Below are 26,763 nucleotides of genomic sequence, written 5' to 3' on the forward strand. Positions count from 1 at the left end.
GGGGAGAGCAAGGGGGGATGAGCATGATCCCTCACACACCTCAGCCCCCACCCAGGATGTGAGATACAGAATGTGCCCCATTAGGGACACCACCCCTCCATCCCACACCAGTCTGGTGACTCCACAGCCCCTGCAGCACAGCAAAGCACCAGCTGCTCTGCAAGCATCCCAAGCCTTTCCAGAAGACCAAACTGCAATGCCTCCCTTGCTTTACTACATTTGTGTGGTGCATTTGTACCACATTCATGCTGATGGCATTAATCTCTCTCCAGGGAGGGAGGACACATCCCTGGTTCTCACATTGCACGCCACTATGTGCTGCTGCTCAGCCCCAAAACCCCTGCACATTGTAGCATGGAGCAAATGAGTCCCCATCTTGCAGCAAAGCACCAAACCCATCGTGCCCCAGCGGTGCCGAGAGCAGCTCGCACAGCACAGGGCTCTGAGCCTGCCAGGCAGGACACTGCAGCGCACACAGGCTCGGCTCCATCCGCCCATCCATCAGAGGAAACACTTGGACTCGTGACCAGGGAAGTCAAGAGGGTCTCAAGGAAGCTGGAGGTCAACAGGGGTTCAGAGAGCGCCTTTGTTCCCTGAGCAGGAACATGGCGAAGGCTTTAATCTCCTGATGGCTCACAATTACCTTAAAGCTCTTCCTAAGCACGCCGGTTCCTGGCTGTCCCGGTGATCAGGGCTAAACTCAGCTCTGCCACTTGGCATTCCCTAACTGGCACCTCCACGAGCCACAAGTACTTTTTGCTCATGCCATTACTTATGATACGCCCAGATTCGGGCATGGGACAGCCTCGAGGGGGACAGTGCCAGAGAAATGCTCTGGGATGGGATGGGATGGGATGGGATGGGATGGGATGGGATGGGATGGGATGGGATGCCACACCAGGCATACATTCTGCAAAAATCCCAGCGGTAGACAGTGAAGCATCATTCCCAGCAAGACGGAGCAAACTCTACCTGTGATTATCTCCACACTGCTGCTGGCACACACAGAGACCTGGTCCAGCATCCCCATCTGCAGGACTCAGGATCCTCCCACAGGAGAGGGGCAAATTGGCTGCTTGGAAGCACCTTCCCACAAATGCATCCCACAACTCTGCCCTGATTATCACACCCAATCCCGCAGTCCAGCACTTCCATGACTACCCCTTGTGCCCCCTTGCAGCCGCCTCAGCATCCTGACCACCTCGCCTGCTCCTGCAGTAAATTGCTGCCAGCATTTGCACAGCTCCCAATCAGGAGGATAGGGGCTGGGAAAGCAGGATCCCGGTGTGCAGCTGATTAGCATGGAAATGTATGCGGCTCACAAACAAACCGGGGCCCGTTTAATTAGAGCGGCGCCTTTGATTCACTGCCAGCCTCCTGCATGCACCAGCCCCGGATTATTTTTAGGCAGTTTTACAAAACAAATGTATTTAATTAAGAAAGCGACCCCTGAGCAACCAGAGAGAGATGAGTCCTGCATAGCAGTGAGCAAAGGGGCTGCCCTCTCCCCAGGGATGTGACAACTGGGCTTGCAGGGCCAGGCTAACTCTTGGGAGTTCACGGCACAGCCAAAAACCCCCTGTACCTCCTTCTGAAGAGGATTGAAGAGCCTTCACCATAACCTAAAAAATTGTCCTGGTATTCCACCCCCTCTTCTCAGCATCCTTTTCTAGACCCCTGTGCAGACTCTGCTCCCCATCAGCCTCGCACTTGGTACCGCTGTATGCTGGGGAGCCCAGGGGTGCCAAAGCCTCTGCCTGCCTTTCTGGCAGGGGTATCTTTCTGCCCAGGTCTAGGACCCTGTTTGTTCCTACTCCAAACAGATCAGAGGAGGTCAAGCCCCAGACACCTGCAGTACAGGGCCACGTGGCACCCCTGCCCAGCAGTGTCCCTTGCTCAGTGGTTCCCAGCATCACCCCCAGAGCACAGCCCTGCCTCCCCACATCTCCTCATAAGCTGCTCCCCTGCCAGCTCTTGCTTTCTCCCCTACAAAATCCTTCCCAAGCCAGCTCTCTGGAGGAGAGTAATAACAGGGAGCACCCCTTGCACTGCCCAGCACGGCACCACCTCCCAGCTCACTATGGCAAAGTGACAAACGCACCTTTCCAATCCTTTTATGGGCCGCAGTTGCAGCACAGAATAATCGATACAGTTTTACCCTGGTTCTAAAATAGATCTATGGCTGCATGTCGCACTGGCAGTAATTTTTAACTAGCGGGGTAATTTCCCCATTACATTATTGCACTGTGCAGTGCTGGGAAAGAGAAAGAGATGTATTAAAAAAACAACAGACATGAAGCACTTCCAGTTAATTTGAGGCTCCAGGAAGAACCTAAAAATACTCTCAGTAGTCAAACGGGGCTGGAACCCAGCCTGACACACGTCAGGGTGTTCTGGTGGGCCATGCACACACAAGAACCCTTCTCTCTAGCACCTCTCCCCCTGTTAAGGATAACCTGTAGGTGTGTTTGGGAATCAGGAAAATGAAATTTGGAAGACTTGGTAATCAAGATGTTTTCTGGTTGGCCAAAGTGCAGGGCACAGAGGGAGACTGTGAGTTCACTCGTGGCAGGAAAACGCATCCTACCACTCCTCTCCAGCATGAGGAGATCATAGAATCACAGAAAGGTTTGGTTGGGGGAAGCTTATAGCTCATCCAGTTCTAACACCTCTGTTCCAACTCCCTGGTTTCACTATACCATGTTGCTCAAAGCCCCATCCAACTTGGCTTGAACACTCCTGGGGGTAAGGCATCCACAACTTCCATGAGTAACCTGAGTGAGCAGACAGACCCCAGACTCCTGCACACCAAGCAGGACCCAGCTGCCCAGAGCACCCACTGCTGTGCAGACAGAGGTGGAAATCCAGCATCAGGGCCTTTCCAGCAGGATTAGCCCAACATGAACAGACCCATCCTGGTCAGCAGGGTGAGGATGGGCTGTTTGGACTATAGCATGGTGGAGCAGCACAAAGAATGCACCAGGAATGCAAGGAGCCTCCCATCTCTTCTTACAGACACTGGAAGGGGCTGCTTTCCTCCCCCTCCTTGCACCCAGGGTAGTTGGGAGCAGGGAAAGGGGGAGGATGCAGTTTAATCAGAGCAGACCCCTCCAGAAACACTCTCCTTCCTGCCCACCGTGGCTGCCTTCCCACCCAGGGGAAAAGACATTTACCATAAATAAATAAATAAATAAACGTATTAACCTTTCTCCTCATCCTGACGCTGATATAATTACCCAATACTAATAATTACTCACACTAATTTCTTGCTCAGGATTCCTGCCCTCACTTCTGCCTGCCTCAGGCTGGCTTCAGGCAGCAACTCAGTGGTGGTGCCTCCTCCCAGGAGCTGCAGGAGCCCCAAGGGGCAGCCAGCTCCTGGGGCTGTACTGAGGCACAGGAGCAGGAGTGAGGGTCAGCTTGAAGGGCTGCTGCCTTGTTAAGTACATGGGGAGGGCCAGAGGCACGAAATTATAAACTCCCTGCTTGGGTGAATCATCTCAAAGCAAGCCCAGGGGCTGCTCTGCCAGAAACCCATGTGCACACCCTCCCCACTCGAACAATGAGCCCACCCCCATGGGGCCAGCACCCAGCAAAACTTCACTCTAAGAGGAGTTTAGGAGCTGCACCCCCAGAAGCTGAGAACCCTGTCAAAGGAAGGATGAAGGAAAGAATGGGGGGCAATGCCCCAACCCCAGTGACCCTGGTGTAATGAGTGACTGCACAGTACACAACCCAGCTGGACAAATGCAAAGTCTCTCCCAAGAGACCCAGAGATGGTTCTTGGGGACGGCTTTGTCTTGGCTGGAGAAAGGAGCTGCCATCCCATACAAGGCTTTGAGGGAGGCAAGCACATAACCTTGCTGAGATACAGCTCCTTCCATGGCAGCACGCTTCTCCCCCAGGCAAGGTGCCCTTCAGGCTTTTCCAGGTAAGGAGGCACTTCCCCACTGCCATAACCACTGCTGATCAGCCAGCCTCCAGGAGAAACATCTCCCAACATCCTTACAGCACGAGGCAGAGAGGAGGATCTCCCCAGAGCTGACTTTTGGAAAGACAGGCAATGAGAGGAACGTGGGGCAGCAGCCATGACCTGGCACCCACCCAGAGCTGGCAGCGGGTCCAGAGGAGGACAGGGCTTTACAGCTCAGTCTGGGCCAGGGACACCAGGTGGAGAGGGAGGAAGCACAGCTGGAGAGGGAAGGCAGCTGCAGACATGCCAAAGCTGCTTTTGGATTTAACACATGCCAGAAGAGGTCTGTGGGGTCTGGGAGGTATTTGGGTGGGCCACTGGCTCCTCACAGGACCAAACCCACATTTTTGGGGGCCCATGGAGAAGGCCCCCAAGAGACCCGATCTCACAGGGGACACCCCTAAACCCAGCACTAGGAAGAGGGAGCTGTGCACTGCCCCACAGCCAGTCTCCCTGCAGACACTCCCACCCCAGCCTCACATCTCCCCACCTCCAGGCTCTCCAGCCTCCATCCTGGCTCCCCAGTGGTCCCCCGCAGACCCCTCCTCCGGGCAGGAGAAGTGCTCAGTCAGGCTTTGTACTCTTATCTGTGCAGGGCTGTGATTAATTCGCAGCGGCTGGCAGCAGCTACAAGAGGAGGGCGCTTTTGCCCGCCTGCCACACTTCAAAGGCAGGGACTTATCTGCCTGAAACACACTCGGCAGCCTTTTCACGGGGACCCTTTTCCAGTTCCACGGGGCTCGCACGGTACTGACAGGCAACGCGAAAGAAAGGCTTATTTATGGGAGTGCATTTCAAAGCCTTCCCTCTTCCCTCTCAACACACGCCGAGGGAAGCACAGAGTTCCCCAGCCCCAGTGATCTCCACTGGGGACAGAGATTAAACAGGCAGGGACAAGACATGGCTGTCCCTGGAAGAGGAGAGGATGATGGAAACAGGACCCTGCCCTACCGGTGCCCATGTCCTGGTCCCCTCCTGCCCTGTCATCCTACCAGTGAGCAGCTCTGTAGCACATCGCTGAGTTGGGAGGAGAAAGATGCTTTGTCATGGGTGGAGGGCAGAGTGCAGCCCCAGGAGTCAAACCTTCCCCTCCCAAGGCCATTGGGGCTCACAGCTCAGGCACCATGGAAATCCCAGGCTCCTACACCCAAATCAACAGCTGCAAATGTCCCCTCCCTGAGAGCAGGGCTGTGTGAACACCCCCCGCATTCTGCTTTGATTTTGGCACCATCCACCCAAAAGGCGTATGATAGGCCAAATATAACCACAAGAAGAGTGGGTCCTGGCAGAGCTGCCCCTGCAAGCCATAGGGCCACCTCCCAGAGGCAACAGAGGGCTTGTGCAGCCTGGCCACACCGGGGCAGAGGCAGCAGCTGCTGCATAGTGTCACACAACACCACGCTGACAAGCCTACAGCAGGAAAAGGCAGATCCCACATCCAGCCAGGGGGTCTCGTGGGGAAAGGGATGGCCTTGGGGGGGTCAGCCTGCATAGCCCCTCTTAGCAGATGGCCTGGGTTCACCCCAGGGCAGTAAGAATGTGGGGACAGGGACACCAGCTGCCCCTCCACATGTTTTTCCCCAGGACAAGCAGCTGCCATGCACACGGCCCTCTCCAGTTTCCAAAGGAAGGGAAAGGGTTTAAATTAAATTTCTGGATCAGCTGCTCCAAGGAGACACACTCTCTTCTTCGCTTCACCCAGAAAGGTGCAGCAAAAGGCAGTGACAGGAGCAGCTGCCATGCATCATCTGTGCTATGGACACAGCCTTGAGAGCCTTGGGTGCTGGAGAAGGGGACACTGGCATGCTGGGGGTCAAGAGCAGGGAGGTCAAAGCAGTGGCTCCTTCTCCCTCCCAGGTTACCAAAATTTGATGTCCAGGGTGGTGAGGATTTGCCTCTGGCTTTGCTCAGACAACCAGGAAATTAGCATTAGGAGTGCCTCAGCCACACTTTACCAGGGCTAGCCCCACAGGTGCTCTGTGCCATGGGGCAGGAGCCGGGCACCAGTGGAAGGGTAGCAGCCAGCAGCCGGGCCACGGGCAGGGCTGTGGGGATGCATCTTGCAGGGGCTTGTCCCAGGGCTGATGACAGGATGGGCCCCACAGAAACATCCCAGCTATGCGGGGCAGGCTGGCGGCCCGGCTCGCAGCGCTCCCCCTGCTCCCGCAGCCGGCTGCCAGCCCTCCCTGCCATCCCGGCAGCTGCCTGCGCAGGAATGCACCGGGAGCACACACACTAGACCTGCTGGGAGCCTCCCGCCAGACCGGCCCGCAGCTGCGGGCTGCTCGGGTCCGGTAGAGCTGGGGTCTGTCCTCTCCACCTCCCCTGCAAGAGAAGGTTTCACTGATTGCTCACGCAGGGCTGGGATGCTCCTGCCTCACCCCTAACCTGCCAAGGAGCAAGGTAAGCTGCCCGATTCCTTTCAGTGAAACCCATTCACTTGATAAAGATGAGTACAAGCCAGGCTTTTGTCCTGGGCCCAACATCACGCTGAGTTGGAGAATATTAGGATTTTAATCATATTGGTACAATAAAGCAAAAAACAAGGAGATACTTAATCTAAATCCATGCTCAAATGCTCAGCAACAAATACACCACCTCAGTGACACTGGCAGATGTGGCACAGGTTTCGAAGCTGTGTTACTGCCAATGTGCCATCCCTAGGCAGGATCCTGAGTTCAGCCGTGTGGGCTGAGGACAGACACACTCACTGCACCTCTCTGGGAGGTGGGGTGGGAGCCGAGTGAAGCACTGGGGTTTGTAGGAAAGAGAAGAGCAACCCAGGGCAGCAGCCCTGCCGAGCAGGCCCCCAAAACACAGCAACACCTTCCCCAGAACTTCTCAACCACCTTTTCCTTTCATTTAAACTCATTTCCATCTTTTCCTCTTGTTCAGCCACCCACACAAGTGGTGCTCCACCATGCTAAGTGGGCTCAGCAGAGCCAGTTACACCAGCACCAGCCCACACAGCACATCACAGGACTGACCAGCTCCGTGCTCACCATCTGCAAACCTTCCCAAATTCTCTCCTGACCAGGTCTGCCAGCATTTCTCCATCAGTAGGATGGGAAGTATAGCCCAACACACTGTCCCAGCAATTTTGACAGAATTAAGACAATGTCAGAAAAGTCCTTCCCATCTCTCTTTACCAAAACTGGACTGCTGGAAAGAGGGAGCAAATGCCAGGATAATGCACAGGGGATGCACCTTTGGCAGAGTCAAACCCAGGTGGGGGAGGGACTGATGGATGGTGAAGTCACACGGAAGTGGCAGGAGGAATTACAGGCTCCCACTGGGATCCATACAATGTGTGATGGGTTAAGGCAGCTGGCCCACTTTCCTCCCAGATAAAGCCCTAGGTCCTATCCCTGCCAGCCCCCAGCCCCACAGCAGCTCCAGCAGTCTTGAGCCATTGATTTCTCAGCTTTGCCCTTCAAAACCCTCTTGGCTCAGAGCCCAGTTCATATTGTCTAGTCACTCAGGAGCAAAATATCTCTATTATTATTGCAATTATTTCCCAATCAGCGTCGCTCAGGGCTAAGGCAGTCAGAGGGGGCCCCCAACAAGCAAATCAATGGGCAGGCACTGCCCTGGGGCTTTCAGGGACCAGGCAGGAGGCACTGGCAGCTGTTGAGTGGCACAAGGGAAGGGGGATGGGGGACCCCAGGGACCCCTCCATGTAATGCTCTGACCTGGCAAGGTGGCAGTCTTTGCTGACCCTCGGCCAAGCAACAGTGATGCAACTTAACCTCTGCACAGAGCGTGAGTGCAGCCTCCAGCCCTGCAGGATCTGAACAGGACCAAGGGCTCTGCCCTTGAGGCTAAAGAGAACTGACAGGAATTCCAGGGTGTCCCCGGGGGCAGCATGGCAGCTGCCAGGGCATCAGTTCCCTGGGGAGGGAGGGACAGAGCTATGCCTCCAGCAACACAGTGCCTGTGCCCATTCCAGCACAAATACCCTGTGAAACCCCAGCACCACATCCCACCAAAGAAATGTCCCTTGCAAGGGAGAGGAGCAAGGGCAGGTAAGACAATCCTACTTTTTCTCAAGCCTTGGGAAGAAAGGAGGGAGGTCTGGAGGTAGGAAAGCCCAGTAACAGATGAAGAAGGAATTTTAGCCTTGCAAAATGGAAGGTAAGGGCAGGAAGAGCACAAAGCAAACTGCAACAGGGATCTCCTCTCTGCATCCCACTGTTCTCATGTAAAAATAAAGCCCTGGGTGACAGCAGTGAAGGGCAGAGCACATCACAGAAATCCTGGATTATTTTTTCTACTGTTCATTAATTACTGTAGGCATCCCAAGAGTCCCAGCAGGCCCCAGGCATGAAAGGCATGAATGAAGCCATGGCAATGTGTCACCCTCCCAGCTCCCACAGGACTCAGACTGCATGTGACCAGCCTGGGGTGAGTTAATACCTAAACCTTCCAGAGAAGGCCCTGGGGAGAAAGCTCTCACCTGAAGGACTCAATACTGAGTTTTCAAGACAAAATCCGTCTCTTCCACTGCCAAGGCACTGGCTCCTCCAGAGATCACATGGCAACCAGCCCAAACCCTTGGCTTCTGGTCCCCCTTGACACACAGCCCATCACAGCAAGCAGAGCAGACCCAGAGCCACCAGCCCCAGCCTCTCCATAGCTTAGAATTTGCTAGTTATTCTGCAGATCCAAATTATTTACCTCTTAATAATGCTGCTTAGCTCAACAGGGCAGCATAAACCTTCCTTCCTGAGCTTCCCTCAGCTTCTGCCCAGATATGGAACCAGACCAAGATAACTCCAAGATGAATGCCAAAGGCTTATCCCACCATCCTCACCATCCTGCCCACTTGGGACATGGAGCAATGACCGGGCAAAGGCTTTGCCTGTGGCCAGGGCTCAAAGCTTTGCTCCTTGAGAACAGGAATGGGGACCGCCCCATTTCCAGGGAAAAAAAGGCAGGGAGGAGGTAACAGACCTTCACCAGGGACATGTCAGGGAGGAAGTATCAGCTCCCAGGGCTGCAGCACAGCTGGAGATCAGCTGGATCCCTCCTCCAGCTCCAGGAAAATAGCTGTTTCCTTCCTGGTCCCTAAACAACACAGCAGCGAGAGAGGAGCTGCCTGAGGACTGGGCAGGGGCTTTGGCTTTGGAAACAGAGGGGCCAGTGTCAGGAAAAGCCCACAGAGTGGGGTCTGTAGAGGGGCATACCCCAGGGGGGGATCCTTTTCAGGTTACTCGCCCTGGTCAGCTCCCCTCCCACCCCAGCACCCCCACACACAGGCTCAGCACCAGTCAACCCCTGTTCCAGTGGGGCTGCCTGAGCAGGCACAGTGGCTCATGTCTGGATTTACCCATCCATCAGACTCCAATACCTCCTGCACCCCCATCTCAGCCCTCACTCATTCAGCTCCAACCACATGAGTGCACCAGCCACTATTTCCATGGCATGAGAGCCAAAGCCATTTCCTGCAGCAAGGGGACTATAAAAGGAACAAAATCCACTGCACATTCACCTCCATACAGGGAGAAGGACAACACCAATGGCACGGCAGGTTCAGCTTCACCCATTTAACATCAGCTTTGATCCCTTCCTACCCATCAGTCCTCTTTTTAGTGCACCTCTGGGCTGTCCTGGTGTTTTATCTCCATGGACAAATCACACCAGACTGTTCGGGAGAAGCTGATAAGCAATAAACAATCAGGGTCTAAATAGCTCAGGGCACAGTGACATTAAATATTAAGAGCCAGCACAGGCAGCACGACTGGGCATGCAGAGTCCCTTACAGATTCATGTACAAAATCATACATTACCTCATGGACTCCATGAGAATGAAACCCATGTCATCAGGAAAAGACAGAAAGTTACAGCCACACTTTTTCTTGAACTTTTCTGATCAACAGCTCCACTATCAACATGCCATGATCAAAATTCCAGGTCCTGCCTTTCCTCATAAAAGAGTCCCTGCTCCAAACACAAACACTTTCAAGATTAGAGAAGAAATCCTCCAACATTCCATGGCCAGTGATCCTGGTGATAACAGCCAGCTAAGCCTGGCTTCACACTGAGCACACCAGAGTGCCTGCAAATATTTTGCTTGAAATAGACTTAGACCCTCTCACTCACTCCAGCTTGAGCTCTTAATGCTAAATTCCCTGATCTTCCTTTCTGTTCACATTTTAAAATTTCATTCCCATACTCTAAACTTCTGTCCCTCCTACACTATTTCCAGTGCAGAGAGCCACATCCCTAGCTACACTAGACCCTTCTATACATTTCCAAAAAGCCACGGGAAAGCTATGGAGCCATGGCTCCCCACCAGGCAGAATTCAGAGCAAAGAAAACCATTTGTCTGCAGTGGCCTCCCTACTCAAAACCAGGATGGAAATTAGACCTTCAGTCTGCATCAGAGCAATTTCGAAGGAAAGATTGAGAAGATTTAAATATAGAGATTGGTTTCCCTAAGGATGCTGCTCAAGATATTTAAGAGCTCAGTTTTTACACAGCGTGGATTTCCTTTGGAACCAATGCAGAACTCCCTGCCCTGCTTCTGCAGGCAGCAATCCTTTCTGCAGGCTCTCGGGGAGCAGGGGGTCCTGTTGGCCAACACAGAGCCTATCACTGACCACAGGGTGGTGTGGCCACATTTTATCCAGGGGGGCAAAATGGGGTGCAGAGGGGCTGGAGCCCACCCTGAGCTTTCCAGGTGTGACAGCACTCAGCCACAAATCACTGTGATCTCAGCTCTTGCAGATCCATGCAATGGGAAATTAAAAGCCTGGCTGTATCCTTAACAAGCTCCTCCTGGGAACACAGGGCTGCTCTCTGAAAGCTTGGCTTTTGCTGAGACCAGACCAAACACATGCCACATACAAAACTAAGTTCTCAGAAGATCTTCAAGGAACACCTACCACCCTCTCCACCATTCCCAGTGCTTACAGGGGACGCCGAGTGGAGCTGCTACCCACCAGGACTTGCCAGCACCTTGGCCATGGAGCATTCCCACACAGGAATGCAGCTGACACTTGGCAGCCTGGAGAGAGCTGGGCTGGGGTCAAGAATATCTGGACCTTACCAGCCTGGTGCTGGAGGGAACAGAGATGGGACAGGCAGAAGCATAAACAGCTTTATCCTGAGATGCAACCCTGGCAGACACCCATCACGTGCCTGACTATCTGTAAAGGGAGGCCAAGGGGTGGGAAATGATGTTAATTAAAGTTTTAATTACTGTAACCAAACGAGTAGTATAATTACTTTATTCTCACAGAGACTTCAAACTGATTAAGGACCACGTGCACAATCTTCGGGTTGATGCGGTTTTTAATTAAACGTGCAATCAAAGGTGGTGAGGGGTGGGCAGGACGATGGCTCAGCCCTGCCTGGACCTCCAGGGACCTCATGTGAGGAGGGAGCTCAGGCTGGCACAGACACCAGGGTCAGCAGCAGCCAGTGCCAAAGGCAGCTGCTCTGGGAAGACTGAAGCTGCAGAGTGCACACTGTGTCTTGCAGGAATAGCTCCTCTCCTATACATCAGCCCTCAGCTTCACATTCCCCCAAAACATCTACCTTTACAAACATTTCCAAAACAGCCCCACATGGGCACTGAAAATATTAATAAACTGGTGCTGCCAACTGGAGGGAATGATTAAAAAACAATTTTGCAAAGGTATCCTTTTCAAATAATAATAATACTAAAAGACAAAGCAGTAGAAATTAAATTCCCAGTCCCCTACCTCAAATAAATAGTATCAGAATTTGAAATGAGACATAATTACCCCAGCAAGGTTAAAGCCGCTAATGCACACGGAATACAGAATCACCATCCATCATAATCATATCTCATATCGCAGCCATTATTTATAATTAGGAGGCACAGTTTAAAAAACACATAAAGACGCCCATGCAATGCAGTAATTCTTCTGTTATTGCTCCTGGAGGGCCAATCCTGCTCCGATTTGTGGAGTCCAGGATCAAGCAAAAGTAATTCCCTAAAAGTCATTTCCAAAAATCTCCTCTCATGAAAGGGGAACCCACCTCAGCCCTCCCCCAAGCCATGCTGGCAGCAGTAGGGCACATCCAGGCTGCCCTGGGTTCCTCTCAGCCATTTCAAACCCAAGTGAGCTCACAAAGCATCCAGACATGAATTTACAATTTTTTCCCCCAAATGTCAGTGCAGTTAGAGTGAAGCTGAGCAGACAGCAGAGCCCCAGCCTGGCTCAGCAAGGCAGGGACAGGCATGCCTGATGGGCTTTGCCTGGGCTTTCTCCTCAGCTGGGTGGTTGGTAGTTTTTTACCTATTTTCAAAACCACAGAACGAGTTATAGCAAGAGCTGAGAAAACCAAAAGCTAACCCCAGAGCTGCTGAAAGCTGCCCTCCTTTGAAGTGTGGGCTTTGCAGTCTGCCCCTGTGCCCCGGTGAAATATTAACAAGCTTCCGGTGAAGCAGGAGGAAATTACACTTAATATATTCTGGGGAAGTCCGCAGACAGCAGTGCCTGAGCAGCAGAGCCTGGCTCTAGATGGACCTGCCTCCAAATCCCCTCTCATGCCAGCAAGGAGGAGCAGCCAGCCTGCAGCCCTGCAGGGACATGCAGCAGCTCCTTCGCACACACAGGCACTGAGAAAAGCCTCACACAAAAAAACACAAAGCCCTTTGCTGAGAAAAGCACAGACCCACGGCCATGGTGGGGTACACAGCTGGTTCTGAGCCCCAGGAGTCTGAGAGAAGTGGATTTACACCCTTTGATGACAAATTAGAAAGCAACAGTGCTTGGAGATGGTGTCCTGGGGACATAGAGCCGTGATGGCAGAGGTGACAGCAAAAGCCCAGGTATAAAGCCACAGGAATGAAAGATGCATGAACAGATGTGTGTAAACCTAAGGTACAGTGTGTTTGTGGATGGAAAATCAAGCTGGGATAAGGACAAGGAAGAGCTGAGGCACAAGTCTCAGGCTCAAGCAGCCCCAAGAAGGATTTCAACCCTCAGCAAACCAAAGCCAGCTTGCCCCACCAGTCTCATGACTCTTACTCACAGCAGAGCTGCACTTTCTCAGAAGTTTCATTAAGCTGTAAAATAAGAAAAAAATAAAAAGGGAAAAAAAAAAAAAAGAGCCAGCTTGCAGATGGACATACAAACACACATCCCCCCCCAGAACCCAGGAAACACTTTTCAAATTAAAGTTGTCATAAAGAGAGCAAAACCTTAGCAAAGTTTTCAGCCCAGGTCCCAGTACTGGGGGTGCTGTACTCCTGCAGCACAAGAAGATAACAGGCAGTATTTGGAAGGAGGGCAACACCAGAAAGAGGGGCTCTGTGCAGAGAAGCACTGCCCCACTGCCACCATGAAATGGGGGGAAAAAGCCTTTTTGGAGTTCAGACACTGTTTCCACCTGGTCATCAGCTCTCTGGAGCAGGTTGTCTCCTTGCATGGTGAGCACCAGCCTATGCACCTCATTGTGAGTGAGGATTGACCTCCAGGGCTGCGCACAGGGGGATGCAGGGCACCTCTTGGGCCTGCCCTGAGCATTTTCCAGCTCCTCCTCTCTTTCAGACAGTCAGTGTACCACCCAGCATGCCAAGGACCTGCAGGCTTGCAGGAATCAGTAACTTTGGGGAAGACCACTTTGGGAATGCCAGAGAGGGGATACTCCCCACAAGACTATGGAGGAGGAATACTGCAAAGTCGAAGGGGAATGGGTCATCCCCCTGCAGCCAGTGCTTCCTCAAGCCCTGAAATGGTCACCAGCAGATCATCAGGCTCTGTCTGACATCCTTCAGCCATTTCAGCCCCAACAGCACACACCAGAAGGACTTTTAACATCAGTGGAGGCTGAGTTTACCACAAGCAAAAGAAGCAGAGAGGAGGAGATGCTTTGCAGGCCTGGGCAGAGAATCACTATTTGCCCATCCAAGTGCTGAAAACTAATCCCCCTTTCCCCCTTTTTATCCCATTGAAAACTTGACAGAACCTCCTAGCGCTCTGCAGTTGAAATTGGCAGGTCTTAAATTAATTGACTGCAATTTTACACAACAACATGTTTAGCTGTGAGCTGGCCCGCAGCCCGCTTGGCTCGCCACCGCTCCCCAGACACTTTTCAAGCAACCTCCAAAACTTCATAACACATCGAAGGCAAGGCGAGCAGGCTGCCAACGTGACCCTCTCCCTGCCAAAAGCCAGCCCTGCCTCCCCTCGCCCCCACCCCGACCCTGCTCCAGCTCCTCCGCTGTTTTCCCCCACTCTCGTTAATGGCTCGTTAAATTATTCTTGTCATCTCCGAGGATTTTTGCTCCTCCAAATGCTGAGGAGCACGGGGCGGGCTGGGTTACAGGCCCGCTGCTTTACCATGGAAACAGCAGCCATGGGACCAATGCACGCAACAGGAGTGAGAAAAGTCAGGGTGGTTTTTTTATTTCAATCCACCCTGACGCATTCCTGTTCTCCTTCTGCTTAATACCCCGAAGGACAAAACCCAAAGCAAAAGATGATGATGCAGTGGCAGGTTTGTGATGTCCCCATCCAGGACTGAGTACTTGGGGTAATGCAAAAATACACAACCCCAGCGCCCAGGAACAAGAAGACGCCTGCAACACACCTCCCACCCACCCAAAAAACCACCAAGCTCCTCTTAGGAAAGGTTCTGGCAGGGGGGATCATGCTTCATGTGCAGCCTGCCTGCAGCCAGGCCCCCAGAATTCGGGGCTGGTCCCGGCTCGAGGTCTCTCCAAGCCTTTCTGCCGGCTCTCGCCAGACGCTGCTGCTGCCGCCTCGGCCAAGCACCCCAGGGATGAGTCAGCCCCAGCTCCCAGCCCCAGTGTAATCCCGTCCCCAGTGCCAGGAGCCTTTCCAAGGCATGTCCACGACATGAAAGGCGCACTCTGGCCGCACTGCTGGGCCGAGAGCTGGAGGAGGAGAGGGGAGGATTGCTCCGGCTCTGCCGAGGACTTGGGTCGAGCAGCTGATGCTCTGCGAAAGCCAAACTGGGGGTGGGTTGTTTGTGTGATTTCATTGCTTGAACAAACAGAAACATCCTGTATGTGATTAAGAGCCTTTATGAAAAACACACCAGCACTGAGCCCCCACAGCTGGGACCAAAGGTATGGCTGTGGCTGGAAGGCAGCACGCAGCAGGGTTCGGCTTCTCTGGGGTGAGCAGAGCTCCCTGGCAGGTTCACGCAGCCACAGCACCCCAGGGATGTTTCAGAGCACGCACAGAAACAGACACCCCCACCAGGAAATCACCTCCCCCATAAAATGTCACTTTTGCCATGCCAACTCCCCGAGCTCTAGGGAGCAAGAGGCACAGCAGGGTTACTGACAGCCCACAAGCCGCAGGCGCTCCGGGAGAGGCAGCCAAGGCTCTAACATCACTCTGAAGCTTTCATTCTTTCCTTTATCACCTTCTGCCCCAGGATATCAAAGTACTCCACAAGTCTCAGGATTGCTCCTCTTTTTGGCTGCAGGCATCACCACCCACGGCTGGCACAGAGAAGAACTGGGAAATGTAGGCAGGAGAAGGGAACTGACCACAATCCTTCATCACCTCCCTTTCCCCCGCCCCAAAAAAGGGAGAACTCCAGCTCCTGCCAAAAAACAGGACTTGCCTGGACTTGTGCAGCCATCACCTCACAGCCCCTGCCCTCCACTCCAACAGAGCTGCCTCGAGGGAGCCACGCCAGGAAAACACATGCTTTTGTTTAAGGAGCACAGGCTGAGCAGGAAAAAAAGTACTTAAACGTTACACACTCACAGACCAAAAAAAAAAAAAAAAAAAAAAAAAAAAAAAAAAAAAAAAAATTGAAGTTTTGTAGTTGTTTCTCTTTGGCAATGTTCAAAATAGAATAGGGTAAGGCTTTTGTTTTGCTGGGAGGCTTTAAAAAAAAGTGTATTTTATCCAAACTATTCTGGAAACATTCTTGACATTTATCACCAGAAACTTTTCCTCCAATTAATTGCCTCTATACAACTATCATTTTCCTGATGAAAAACAACACCAGAAACTCGCAAGCTATTTAAAAAACGTTCACTCTCTCTCTGTTTCTCCCTAGTCTTGAGCATAAACAGAATTTGGAAGGCTAGAGGGGTCAAAAACAACAGTTTTAACTCAAGAGCCTTGACCAGTGTGAGCTGCCACCCATGGCAGGAACACTGAGGGCAAGACTTGGAGCTCAGTAGATACTGCAAAAAATATCTCTGGTCCTCAGGTATGAGGTGTCACCTCTGGCTCAACTCAGAAATGCACAGTGGGCCAAGTCTCAGCTGAAAAATCCTGTACTTGGAGATTTGGGCTGGGTTTCTAGCCAAGGCTTTCACACCACAGTGGTGAGGATGCTCACAAGTGTGACAGCACGTGACAGGGGAAACCAAAGCCAAGCAGAGGTGAGTGAGATTCTTCCATCCCAGGAGGGAAGCATCAACAGCCACCTGGGCAGTACCAGAGCTGTTTGGATGCCCTTTATCACCTTAATTTCCAAAACAAAGCCCAGTCTCCTTTCTGCATCCCAGGTAAACAGGCAATGGGGAAGGACAACCTCAGCTGCATGAGGTCTGGAAGGATGAGGCTGCAGAAGGGAAGGCAAGTCGTGATGCTGGACTCCATGAAGGGTGGGACACAGATGGGCTCCATCTCTGGGAAAAGTGGCTAAAGAGCAGAGGGATGTGCTCAAGGCATGCCAAGCATCACATCCAGCAGAGACCACAGGTGGTGGGTGCCAACCCAGGCTGTGCCAGCCCTGCCACAGCCTCCTGCCAGAAATACTGATGCTGCCATACAGCCGAGTTACCACAATTTGAGGAACACACCTGCAGATGGGCAGCAGCATCACATCAGCACATGGCACGCAAGGTGAACCATGCTTTGAAATCAAGCAAGCACATTTATCCCTCCCCACTCCCTGCTCCTCCATCTCCATGCCAGAGGCAGCAATTTTTTGCCCTCTTTTAAAATAAGAAGCCACTGGAGGAAGAAGCCAAAGCTCACACATCCTGCATCGAAGCTGACTCATCCCCCTGGGAGAGCCCAGGAATTCTCATTCCCAGGTTACGTGCTCCAGCCACAGACTCACACTTTCCCACCCTCAGAGTTGAGGAGGGAAGGAGAGGCAGGAAGGAAACCCCCAGCTGAGATAGGGAGTGTTTATCTCACCTACTGGAAACACATCTTTAATTTTGAGCGTTGAGCATAAAAACAAGATCCCTTGAGGTTCATAAACATACCAGAAAGAGAAGGAGAGCAACACAGAGTAATCCTGGAGAAATAAAGGGAGAATTGAGTTTGGGAAATTCCCATCCCTCACACAGGGTGGGGATCAGCTGGCAGGAGCCATGCATGCAAGGTGCAGTTTTCAGGCATTTGGATCTTTTTAAAGGACTTTGCTTAGTTCTCAAATAAACTATCACAAGCATCACCCTCCCCCAGGAAACCAGGGCTGGTGGCAGTAAGCCAAACATGATCCTGTGTTTCCATCCAGGGGGGCAGAGGCTGCTCCCCTCCCTCTGCCAAGGAAGCTGCCAGTACTACATGTCTCCAAGGTCCTGCATCCCAACATCCTCACCAGGGATGCTGAGCAGTGAAATCTGTGTGGCTGTCACCAAGACACCCACTTTCCTTGACTAATTACAGATGCAGTCACCCTGGCCAAGACACAGACCTATTTCTGGAAACTTTCAAAGAAAAATAAATACATATGTAGAAAGAGAGAGACACACATGCGTGCACACATCAAACTGCATCATATTTTCCTCCATTAATTTTTTCAGTTACATTCTGCTCAATAACTACCAATTAATTTTTGACCACTGTTAACAGAAAGCAAAATGTCAGGGGAACCAGAGAACAGGCAGGCACTGACCCAGCCTCCCAGATCAGCAGGACTGCAAACTGCCCTACAGACCTCAAGCTTGCCCACAAGCACCTCTGCTGAGTCCAAAATCCATGTTCAGAAGGATTTGGCTGTCTTTCAGTAAAAATGTAGCTTTAAGTCCTGCTTGGGAGGAGCATCAGCAGTGACATGAGTTTGGTGGAGCTCAGGTTTCGATTGGGGTGGCTGCTGGGAGGGCTGGGAGGATGCAAGAGGGACAGGGCAGACCGCAGGTGGGAAAAGCCCTGCTGGGTACATATGGATACCGTGTCCTTCAAGGTGGGAAACATGACATGGGGCTCTCCAAGGACATTGGTGTGTCTCCAGCTTCCTCCTCCTGGAGCTCCACTGAAGAACACCACACCAAAATTTCATGAACATTTAACAACTTCACCGGTCACTAGTCCAGCTCCCACTCCCACAGCTCCAGAGGTCCATCATATCCAGCAGGGACAACAAGCTGTCCCTAGAAAGGCAAGGAAACCCCCTACCTTGGGAACTGCCTGCCCATGGAGCAGCATTGCCAGCATTAAGCCTCCAGCTATAGCAGCACAGGTTTGCTCTGCGAATGCCGGCACATAATTAAGATCTACAGGGCTCTGTCAATCAAGGGGAGGAAGAAACAGCAGGGAACCCTCTCCTGGGACACAGCAGAAGCCCACATGTTGCTGGTGCCAGGATGCCCAAGGGATGCTGGTGGGATGGCACAAATCCAATCTACCCCTATAGCAAGCAGCCTGTCTCTCTACCCTCCAAACTGCCTCTTCTTACCTGCTTTTATGAACTGTAAGCCCCCTAAAGCCAAGCCTGTGCTCTTCCAGTGCAGCATAATTCCTAATTCTTGCTCCAAAGGGAACAGCCTCTTAGCATGCATGGGATAGTGCAACCCAGGATGGCCCTGGAGGGAAGAGCTAGCACTGCATGCACGGGAGATGGGATGGTACAGTGTTTGAGGCTTCAATCCAGATCCAGCCCACTAAGGGGGGGAGGGATTGGGCAAAAAACCTTTCCAGGGCTCCAGACACAGAGAGGAAAAGTCCAAGGAAAGCAGAGGCTGCAGAGGACAAGTCCCCTCCTGCTCCAAAACATTCTCATCAACCCTTCCCTTCAGGCCAAACCACGGAGCTTGGACCCACCGGCTCCCAGCCCACACTGCAGCAGCATCAGGGAGCAGCATGGGAAAGCTGCACCACACCAGCACACACAGCCTGGAGAGCAGCGGGACAACCCCCCTCTTTTACCCTGGAGCACCAACCTTTCCCAGTCTATTCCCAAAGAGGGAGTGCCCAGCAGGGTGGAGCAGTATCCCCACTACTCCAGAGCCACGCACAGCCACGCTAGTGCACAAATTGCTTCATTAAATGTCATCGCATTAAGCCAGTTTCATGAATTTAACATTGTCCCCGGACTATTGTTTGCCTGAAAATTAAATTATGGCAACATTTATTGTTTCAACAAGTCTGTCTGTCAGGGAGAGGGCTGAAGGAGGAGATGCAGGCATAGGCAGGGGATTCAACTTCAGCAGTCGAGCTCCTGTGGACATGTGGCTTCAGTGAAGATGGACAACACATCCACAGCTTCCTTCATGGGGGTGGGAGAAGGGAAGAATCAAGCCCACATGTTGTTTCAACAAAAGCCAATCATGCCAGATGTGGAGACATGAGCCAAGCTGCCTGGAAAGGGAAACTATCTCTGTTTTGGTACAAATAAATGCTCTGATCAGCCCCAGCACCCACCGGCCAGCACAGAAAAGCATCATTCCATACCTCTCAAGGCACTGTGGACCCTGGCTACCTCCACACAAGAAGCTCAGGTTGGCAGTCCAGGGCTTTTTGATCTTTCCAGATTACAAAGCTTTGCCGCATACAGGAACACTCTGAGAAATTTCTCATTTATTCTTCCTTTTCCCTAGAGCAGCTCCTCTCTGCAGTATCAGAAACAAAGGTGACAACCTTTCGCTTTGTAAAGAAAACTACCAAATGAAGCGGACTATAAATAGCGCCCAAAACTGACCTGCATCCCCAGCCAAGGGGAATGAAATGAAGACAAGTGAACGAACAGCTTCAAGGTCAGAGAGACTTTTTTCTTTCCCCTTCATTCAAGGACTGGTAATTTTTATCCATGCAGGAGAGAAATCCAAAATACATCATTAGGGTTGTAGCTAATAAAAACCACACCAGCTTTTTTGAGCCCAGCGTTGTTTCCTTTGCCCATTCAGGGATTTTGGTGGGAGGGAGCTGCTTCCCCCAGCACCTGCTCTACCAGCAGAACCCCTCCTTGCATCCCAGGGCTGAGCACCCTGGTCATGCCCAGATCTGTCCCAGCACAAAGCCACCAAATGATGCTGCCCTCAAGAGCACAAAGCATGGACAAATTAAAGCACTATCACATTATCCTGCCTTTCTCTGCCAGACTGTAGGGATGCTCCCCACTACTTCAGCCCATTCTCCGTCTGCAGAGAGCCGGCTTGTCACACAGCACTGCCTCTCTCCCTTCTCTCCAGCTGCTAAATGGCATTAAAAGAACTAAGCATCCATTAAATAAAACTTTCCCACTTGCTTCCCATGTAGACAATTGATCTCACTGCCACGGGGAGGTTTCGTGCTGGCAGCTGGTCCATGGGTACACAAAGAGCAGGGAAGTGCCAGGATCAGCTCTGGTAGCACAGGTCATTCAGGGAAAGAATCAGAGAGAAACAGGGACGTTGTCCCAGGGGTCTGCACCCTCTCCACTACCCAGTACCCACCCCAGCTCCTCTATTCCTATTTCACCCCACAATGCCAGCCCCACGGGGCACCTTTCTGTGCCTTCCTCATCAGCACCAGCCTGCCATTAGCATCCTTTCTCCTGTCCCACTTCAGGAAAGCCTGTAATTAATTAACCAGGGCAGGGGACAAGAGACCAAACAGCAGCTCTTCCAAGCAGCCTGGGACTGACACCATCCCCACCTGGACTTGGAGACAAATGACCACCCATGTATCAAAGTCTCAGAGATGGATTACAGGATCCAGCAGCCACTAAGGGGCAGCTGGATTCTACATCCTGCATTCCCAAGTGCCATACCACACCTCCACCTTGCTCTTGATCTATGATGGATTTTCCTCTCAGCGCAGAAGGGAAAAGCAGGGAGGTCAGCTCATGGGGATGTCTGACCTTCCCCGTGGTCGTGTCTCTCTACCTGAGGCAGGGCTGGAACACGCAGAGACCCAGACAACGCTGGAGCTGCCTGAGTCCCCTAAGCACACATCCTCCCTCCTCCAGCAGGCCAGGGGCTGAGAGCAAATTCCTCAGGCACCATTAAATCTGGGTTAATGGGCCTGCACAAAGGCGAAGCAGGACACCAGCACTGCCCCTTTGCACTAGGCACACTGACAGTCCCTGCCTCCCAAAGTGCTGCCTTCCTGATGAGCCAAGCCATCCTCCCTTGCTGCCTTTGGTGGGAAGTAGGGGCCATTCTCCCACCTGAAAAGCCAAAATTAGTCAGTGTTTGTGAAAGTTACCAAGTGAATAGGCACAATGGCTCCAACAGGAGGGATCCAACAGAGCTGGGCCCTCCCAGCTCATTTCCATTTTAATGGAGTGGCTTTTCCCCCTGCCCTATCCTTTTGGGGCCACCACAGAGGTCCCCAGCAGGAGGCACAATCCAAAGCAAGAGTCGTGCTCCCGCTCTTCCCAGCAGAATAGAGGGCACAGACAGGGGCCACAGCCCTGCATTCAGCACCAGAGAGGCGCAGAAGAAAATGCTCAGCAGCTTCACGCTTCAGCAACCAAACCAACCAGCTAGGAGGGAAAACCCACTGCTCACTGCTGTCGCTGTATGCTCCCAGCCAGCCAACACACCCCTTTTCCTAATAACAGCCCCCAGTGAATGTGACCCCAACATTTATGGGGGCTCAGCATCCCCATCAACGACCCCAAAGATCGCTCGTGGGCCTTGCTCTCCCAGCACTGCAAAGCCCTGGCCACCAATGCCTTACACAGCCCTGCAACAACAGGGGCAGGAGCAGCAAGGCACACAGTCACAAACCCCTGCAGGCTCTTGCTTTTTCCTTTCCCAGCCTCATTTCCACAATAATTCCAGGATGACAGCCCTGCCAGGGCACAGGATGGTCTGCAGGGACCAGCTTGAAGGTGATGCTGCCGTGTTTGGCTGGCACCTGCCAGCTCCCGAGCATACCCTGCAGGGCAGCACCGACTTGTCCCGAGGGACTGCCAAGTGGCGTTTTGCCCCCAAACCCCTTCACAGAGCAATCACAGAAGCCAGGTTTGCACCCGGTACCCTTTGGAAGTCACAGAGTCTTTGGGATCCACCTCCATCCCCGAGCCTCCTCCGGCTTTCACAAAGCTCTGCTGCCCAAAAGTCACCTTGCCTGACACAGGTAAAGTCCAGCAGCCACGCTGCCGTTCAGGGGGGCTCCGGAGCAGCCGGAGAGGGCTGATGGATGGGGGTGAGGCACACGGGCTGATGGATGGGGGTGAGGCACACGGGCTGATGGATGGGGGTGAGGCACACGGCTGCCTGCGGGCGCCCGGCGCCAGGGAAGGCGAGACGTGCACCGTCAGCGCTTTCGCAGCGAAGGTTGGAGCAGGGCTGGCTGCTGCTGCTGCCTCCCGGCTGGCCCGGCGCCAGCCTCCCAGGCCTCGCTCACCTGCCGGCTTTGCACTGAGAGCGCAGCAGATGGGGGGAGAGAAGAGAGTTGCGGCTTGTGAGTCAAAAAGCCTGGGGGCACGGAGGGTGGGGGGAGCAGACTTCGAGGGCAGTGAGTCCCCTGACACTTCCTCTCCTTTCCCAAGGCTGTTATGAGGATGCTGGAGCATCCCTTGGAGCGCCAGGAGCCTGGAAATGTTCATCCCCATCCATCTTGCAGGAGGCAGGAGCAGGAACCCCAGTGGCATTCCCCTCCAGGAGTCACCCCAGGACGAAGCTGGCAGCTGCCTGGAGCCACGGCCTCGCCGCCCCGGCAGATCCCGGAGGCCAGCGGTTCACGATGAATTTCTAATTGTTTCCTCCAACAATGAGACATCCTGTTCAGAGCCGGGCGGCACAACAAAGCCCGATGCCGGCGAGCGGGGCCCCTTCCTGCTGAGCAGCAATGGGGCGATGCCGAGCGCTCCCTGCCACGAGCGAGGGGACGGGGAAGGCTCCGCCGCCCCCTCCCCACCACCCCATCCACTTAACACGCCTGCTCTCCAGCCTCCACCTTGATTAAAACAGCTTAACGACTCCAGCGAGAGCTCTCGAGGGGGTGGGGAGCCGCCAAGAGGTATTTGATGGATTCACTTTGGCAACCGTCGGCTACCTTGTCATGCCAATAAAATTATTGCCATTGATTGGGGAGAGGCGTGGGCGCACGCTCCGAGGAGCGCATCTCCCTCACGGGGCCGAGCACCGGCACCCACGGGGGCTGCGAGCTGTGGGGAGGGGGCTGTGGGTGTCCAGAGGATGGGATGGGGACGGAGCAGGAGAGGCCATAGGGAAGAGGCAGGAGGAACAAAAGGCCCTTGTGCCGGGCAGCCAGCTGGGAAGAGGCAGCAGCAGGAGAGCATTTCCAGGGGCTGCGCAGGGGTCGATGCCCAGGGAGTCCTCAAGGGTCACCGGCTGACACTGCCTGGTCCAGGGCAGGGTTCATGCCCCAAATCCGTCCTGTGTCCCCCCACTCACACCCCAAAAGAAAAGCCAGCCAAGGCACAGGCAGTAAGTAGGGTAGGCAGCAGCAGGGTCACGAGGCAGGCCAAGCCTTCCCGGCACACTCCAGGAGCCAGATTTCACGGGCGAGACACAAAGGGCCCCTTTTCAGCAGAGCTGCTTACCCCGAGCACCAAGCAGAGGGTGATGTGAAAGGATCTGTGGGGACACGGACAGGGACTGGCAGGGTGGGAGGGGAGCCTGATGGCTGCTTCTCTCAGCTCATGTGGACCATGATCAGGTCATGCATCATACCCAGGAGGCCAGCACATGCTTTTGTGATAGAAGAGAGCCAGCAGGCAACAGGGAAATACCAAAAAGGCCTGGTCAGCAATTCCCTCTCCCCACAGCACCTATTTTCTGTCCAGACACGCCGAGGGTTGTGAACACACTGAGGCATCCTTAATCCAAAGCTTTCAGAGAACTCAAGGGGGGGGGTGCCTCCATAGGCTGCCAAATCTACTCCCCCAAAGCACTGTCATCTCCCTGCCCACAGGACAGGGAGCTGCAGGGGAGCCCCTCAACCCTCTCCAGGCCAGGAAAGGAGCACCATGTCCTGCTGTTAGGGATCGAGATAACCCACTTAGTGTGAAGAGTTTCTTACTAGTAGTATTAGTTGTATTATTATTATCAAAGCAGTCAAATCAAAGCAGCCAGACATAGGCCCAGTTCAGCTGTGCTTTCTGTGGGAGAGAATAAACAAGCCATGGCAAGCGCAAGCCCCGGGGGGAGCAGATTCCCAACAGAGACACGATGCGTTCATGCCCAAGGCCAGCCCGTTCCAGGACAGAACAAGGAGCTACAAGGATTGCAGTGGTGATGGGGGAGACAGATAATCCTCAAAAAATGAGAGCTCAGCTGGCAGCGAGGGATGTGCAGCACGATGCTATCCTGGCTGGGATGCACTGGCTGCACTGTCCTGTAACCACACCCGCCTTAGGGATCTCCGGTGCCTGGGTCCCCACTGGTGCTGGGTGTCTCCTGTAGGGCTGTGGCAGGAGGGACAGCTCACAGCCTCCCTGTCCCACAGCAGCCAGGGACAGCTGTGGGCAGGGAGCCACCGGCTGCTCTGAGAGAGGAACTCAGCTCATCCCCCCCAAAAATAACCAGACAGCACCCAAAACTGGGTCAACCCACGAGGGCTACACTGAGCTCAGCAGAGCCCCAAGGCAGTGCTGTGTTTGCATAACAAGAAGCAGATGGCAGTGAAGGAGGGCAGCCAGGTCTGTACTGCACCTCCCAGAATGTCCCACTGCTCCAGCTTCCAGCTGCCAACCCAGCACGGTGCAGCTACTGGGAAGGGGTTGCACCATCTTCAGCACACCCTATTCAGTATCACGCTTCTTCCCTCTCTCCATACAACACTTCAAGCACACCCAAAATCAAGGCTTTAGCATACACAGCTGAAGGGCTGACATGGGTGCAGTGTCAAATGTGCCTTTCCAGCACATGACTGAGCCCTCCCATTGCAATCATACACACAGCTTCCTATCCACCCAAAAAAAGAGAAAGACAACCTGGGAAAATTATAACTGCCCAACAAAAACATTACCAACTGAGGACAGGTGGTTTCCAGGAAAAACCCAAGCATTAGGATGCAAGTTTCATTTCCCTTTCAAAAACACCCTCAGATATTCCTGCTGCAGCATGCTCATAGCTCACGTCCCATGTCACTTCCCCATCCACAGCACTGTCAGACTACAGGGTTCAAGGCCAGGTCCCTGCCATGCCAGCTCAGGAGCACAGAGGAAGTGGTTCAGTGCCAGCTCCAGCAGTGTTGGAACCCATCCCTGCATTGTTCACCTGGGCATGGCTGGAATTCCCCGAGTGCCCCAGTCCCATGACTGCTGGCAGGGAGGACAGCAAGCACGTGGGACCGAGGGCTTTCCAAGCCTGGCCTCTCCACATAACTTGGGATCAGCCAAAGATAACTGCCTGCCTGGTAATGCTGCAGGACAAGCTGAGACTGGGCTGGCACAGGTTCTGCTTCTGCAACCTGCTCAGCATCCAAGAGGCTGTGATCTCCATCCCCCTGATGCCTTCCACATCCCAGCCCAAGCCCCTGTCCCACAGACAGTTTTGCAAATCTGATGTTGCCTGCAAGATCCTTCCACCCCCCCAAAGTCAGGGTCTCTGTGCAGCTGTGGTGGCAGCAGGTGCTGCCCAGCACCCTGCCCTCCCGACGGCAACTGTTGGTGGCAGGGCTGGGGAGAGGCTGCAGGGCAGCCACAGGCTCGCGTGGCTTTTTGGGGGGGACAAAGGGAGGCTCTGTCTGCATGCAACAGCCTGGACAAATGCTGGGCATGGGAGCTGCCATCCAAGGAAAAGCCAGACGCGGCAGTGACTCTGGCCTGACCTTACCCCGGCCCAGATGGAGAGATCGGTGCCCCTCAGCAGAGCAGCATCCATTACAGGGCTCCTGGGGGTGGGGAGGGAGGCACCCAGCTGTCAGTGCAGCCCTTCCTCTCCCAGAGGAGATGCCAGGGCTTCTGGAAAGGGTGGCGGGGGGATAGCCGGCTACACCAAGCCTAGTGTGGGTGTTTGCCAAGGGGACAGTGGGAAACACCAGCAGTTTAAAAGCAGAGGGATTGCAACCACTGCTGAAGGTTGCACCCTCCCGCACACATCCTCTCTGCCTGGAGGAGCCACCTTGGCTACACTCGGCTGAACCCCTGCCAGGTATCGCATCCGCTGGCCGGGGACACACTGGTTCCACTCACAGACAGGTCAGCAGCCCCTCCTCGCCCTCCCCTGCCTCCGGCCCTGGCAGCAGGCAGCAGGATCAGGTGGCTGCTGAGGCAGCGCTTTGCCGGGCAGCCAGGCAGCCCCTGCCGCAGCAGGGCTGGGCTGCCCACCTCAAGGTCACCGCAGGGACAAGGAGAGGACCTCGTGGTGCAGGACTTGGAGCCTGCAAAGTGCTCCTGTTAGAGAGCTCTGCAACACCAGGGGTTCTGGGGGCTCCAGGCAGGATAAGCCTGTAAAACCTACATAGCATTCCAGCACTGAGACAGGACTGAGACCTGTCTCTTCAGTCTCATCAGCTCCATGTCCTCATGCTCTGCAGAGCCAGAGAGCCCCATCAGCTCTTTGGAGCACCAAGTTCAAAACTAGGAAAAAACAAAGCTTGAGAAAGCCCTGCAGGGAGGGAGGATGCTCAAACCACACCTAGGCATCAAGTTCTGGCTGCAGTCATGGCTGCAGCAGGAAGCCCACACACCAACCAGGCACCCACACTAGTTGAGCCCTTCCAAATGGCTCTGAAGATGAAAAG

The 26,763-nt window shown here is 53.6% G+C and overlaps 1 protein-coding gene across 2 annotated transcripts in view; it reads right to left on the reverse strand.

Annotated features, from left to right (window-relative positions):
- Window positions 1–26,763, reverse strand: part of PLXNA1 (plexin A1) — a 114,124-nt gene that overhangs the window by 64,701 nt on the left and 22,660 nt on the right. The window lies entirely within an intron of this gene.

The sequence above is a fragment of the Lonchura striata genome, chromosome 12 (genome assembly GCF_050655825.1).
Source record: "Lonchura striata isolate lonStrDom1 chromosome 12, ASM5065582v1, whole genome shotgun sequence".
NCBI lineage: Eukaryota > Metazoa > Chordata > Aves > Passeriformes > Estrildidae > Lonchura > Lonchura striata.